Below are 4,003 nucleotides of genomic sequence, written 5' to 3'. Positions count from 1 at the left end.
TGAACAGAACAACCTTTTTTTCTTTCTCTGGCGTACTACACTTCCGTGTTGTCTCTCAATCAAATAGACACATTAAAGTGACACCTCAATGTCCGAACTGCGATCCAGGAGAAGAGGGTGTGAAGCGCACGGCCGTCCGCTGTAAAAAGTCAAAAGAGATATGGACGCTACTTGGCATAGACGACACTATCAGTAGATCATGCCATGCATAACATGTAGGTGAAGCACCCTTTTTTTTGGAAATGCCATCATGGCTTACTACTTTATATTAATCAAATAAGCAAATTTCACAAGAGATGTATGAATAAAAGAAGGATATTCATCTACCCAATTACATGATAAATGGTTCTCATAGCTATGCTTAGCAATTTCAGGCCATAATGTAATGCCCCTGGATCCGATCTGAGAATTTGGGAGAGGAAGGAGAGAACAGAGTAGGTGAGGAGCAGACTTGGAGGACGGGAAAGAGGTTCATTCATCACACGCTGCTGATCTCGTTCGGTGGTTCGTACATTTGTAACTGCCCTCCTGGCCTACCCTTACATGGCCTTTGGCCCAACGCACACACACATTGGCCCAAAGCCCACACACATGTAGTGTTGCAGTTCAGTTATCTGAATAACTGACTGCACTAGTTTAGTCCGCTACTGATGCATCAGTAGGCGCGGCATTGTCCTCCTCTTGAGATGAAGCTCCCTCCTAGACACCGGCTGATGGATAGCGCTGGCGAAGAACATCATAATCTTCCCAAGTGGTGGCTGATGAAGCTATGTACCTAGGGTAGGGTCATGGACCTGTCCGACATACCCTCCCCAAGGACATCTCTGCAAAGAATCAGAAGCAGTCGAAGAGAAACCATCGTCCACTCGACCATGAAGATGTGCTCACTCGACCACCTTGAAGACACTCGACCACCAGAAGATGAGAAACTCTCCACTCTGCAACGGTCAAGACTTAAACCATAGCTTTATGGGCATTTATAACACTTTACTGCAGACGTTACCAGTAACGCCCCTCCTTTATAAACATTGAACCCTGTGTAACGGGGGGAGCTGGGGTCCTGGTGCACTCTATATAAGCCACCCCCCTCCTCTAGGACAAGGGTTTGCACTTTCTGTAATTCACACATATATATTCAGTCGACCGCCTCAGGGCTCCGAGACGTAGGGCTGTTACTTTCTCCGAGAAGGGCCTGAACTCGTAAACTCGTGTGTACAACTCCTCCATAGCTAGGATCTTGCCTCTACATTCCTACCCCCCTATTCTACTGTCAGCCTTAGGACCATGACAGTTGGCGCCCACCGTGGGGCAGGTGTCTTAGCGACTTATTGGAGAAGTTGCAATTTTTCCGGTCCCCTTCATCATGGTTCCAGGCGGAGGTTTGGCTGAGGGCCGCGAGATCCGTCTCAGCGCGCTCGTGTTTGTCGCCGACGACTCCGCTTGGCTCCAGGAGGCACCACTCGACGCCGACGCGCTCCCCGCACGCAGGGCGGTGCACTTTCGCGCGTGCGTCCGTGGTGTCCTCCTGCGGCAACCATCGACCCAGTACCAGTCGACTCCAGCAGCTTTCCCCCTCCCTGCGACCTGCCGGAGCAAGCGCACCGGTCGGTCGAGGCTTCAGCGGTGGGTGAAGCATGCGGTGGCCCGCCAATGGGCCACCCCTCAAGTCGCGGCGATCGAGCTCGACGAATCTCTCTATGGCCTGTTCGATCTGTCGACTGGCTCCGTAGAGACCACATCCGAGTGCGGCAGCAGTGACTCGGTGGCGAAAGTCCTGATGGTCAATGGACCATGCAGTCCTCCTGGCTTAAATCGTGAAGACGGAGGTGACGGGAACGGTGATCCGCCGCGCGTTCACAAGGAGTACCGCCCCAAACCTCTCTCCTCGCAGCAGAGGGAAGAACTTCGTTGCCGGAACATGGATGCCCTGCACACTCCTATAGTTGGAGAAACCCCCGATGCCCAGGCCTTGGAGCAGGCGCGCTTGGCCAATCTGGCTGAGCGCACTCGACTAGAGAACCTCCAGCGCACACTCGACGATCGCGCTCGACAACGTGCTCCTGACTCCGGTCGACGCCAACTTTTTCCACCTCCAACTCAGGTATACCGAACCCCGATCCAGAATCCAGCTGCTGCTGCCCGGATAGCGGAGTCGATCCAACCCTCTCAGTCAGAAGCTGGTCGAGGTCTGGTGCAGATCCGAGCCTTGCTCCGGGCTGCGGGAGAGCAGAATACAGTTGTATCTCAGTCGCTGGATAGGATCCACAGCAGATCCGTGATGGCAGACACAGTTCAGTCGGCCCATAGCCCAAGATCACCTCTGAGGCGTGAGGGACGTGGGGATCGATGAGATCAGTACAGAAACCGAGAGCAGTATGACCGCCAAGTCGATCGTGATGATTGCCGTCGAGTGCCCATGCCTCCCCCGAGGAGCGGGTCGTACGTGCCTCGGCAGCATGAAGACAGACGCCCTCACAGTGTTGGGCGAGGTATTCCAATCGACCTCAGGGAGCCAGGCTTTGATGCGAGATCTATTCTCGTGCAGGGCTTGGTCGACAGAAACAGAGCTCACCGGGAGGGCCATGATGGAGGTCCACAAACCAGCAACAGGGTGCATGTCTCTGGTCCAGAGTGCTTCAGTGGAGCTATCAGAGCTGTGGTGATTCAACCCAACTTCAGGTTGGCGTCTGGAGTTAGTAAGTTCACCGGGGAGTCCAAGCCTGACACTTGGCTTGAAGACTACCGAGTGGCTGCCCAGATTGGTGGCGGCAATGATGAAGTGGCCATGAAACACCTTCCTCTGATGTTAGAGGGCTCGGCTAGAGCGTGGCTGAATCAGTTAGCACCTGGCATCATCTATACTTGGGAAGATCTCGCTCGAGTGTTTGTCAGAATATTCTAGGGCACGTGCAAACGGCCGGCAGGTTTGACAGAGTTGCAGTGTTGTGTTCAGAAACCGAATGAAACTTTGAGGGATTATATCCAGAGATGGATCACCCTGCACCACACAGTAGAAGATGTGTCAGATCATCAGGCAATTTGTGCCTTTAAGGAAGGCGTCAGGTATCGAGAGTTGAATATGAAATTCGGCCAGACAGGAAATATGACTCTGGCTCGGATGATGGAAATTGCCACCAAGTATGCCAATGGTGAAGAAGAAGAGCGGCTCGGAGTGGCAAGCACAAAGCAGTCGCCCACGAAGCTGGAGGAGGAAACTCCGGTCGGAAACAGAAGCGCAAGGCCGAGCCAGCTGCTCCAGGTGAAGCCTTCGCTAAGGTTCAAGGAAAGTTCAAGGGGAAGCCCAAAGGGCCGTGGAACCCCAAGAAAGTAAAAGATCAAGATGGAAATGACGTGTTTGATCTGTCGTGCCATATCCACACCAAAAAGATGAAGAAGGTAACTTCATTTACCCTAAGCACACCATTCGGCAGTGTCGGCTCCTAATCCAGCAGTTCCGAGAGAAACATCCCAAGGAAAAAGAGAAGGAGGCAGACAAGGCTGAGGATGAGGAAGAGGATGGCGATGGTTATCCCCACGTGAATTCTACTCTGATGATTTTTGCTGACGTTGAGAGCAAAAGTCGATTGAAAGTTATCAACAGGGAAGTGAACATGGTCGCTCCGGCGACACCCAGTTACTTGAAGTGGTCACAGACTGCCATTACATTCGACCAGTCTGATCATCCAACAGACATCGCCACCCCTGGGAGGCAAGCACTGGTGGTCAACCCGGTGGTCAAAGGCACTCGACTGACAAAGGTCCTGATGGACGGTGGCAGTGGTCTGAACATACTGTATGCAGAAACGTTGAAAGGAATGGGCATTCCGATGTCCAGACTCAGTGAAAGCCATATGAGTTTCCATGGGGTCATTCCAGGCAAGAAGGCTGCATCCCTCGGTCAGATTGCACTCGACGTGGTTTTCGGTGATTCCAAAAATTACCGCAAAGAAAAGTTGACGTTTGAAGTTGTGGATTTCCAGAGTGCTTATCATGCAATTCTGGG

Source organism: Triticum aestivum, chromosome 4A (assembly GCF_018294505.1).
Source record: "Triticum aestivum cultivar Chinese Spring chromosome 4A, IWGSC CS RefSeq v2.1, whole genome shotgun sequence".
NCBI classification, from domain to species: domain Eukaryota; kingdom Viridiplantae; phylum Streptophyta; class Magnoliopsida; order Poales; family Poaceae; genus Triticum; species Triticum aestivum.
This window is presented reverse-complemented; position numbering follows the sequence as displayed.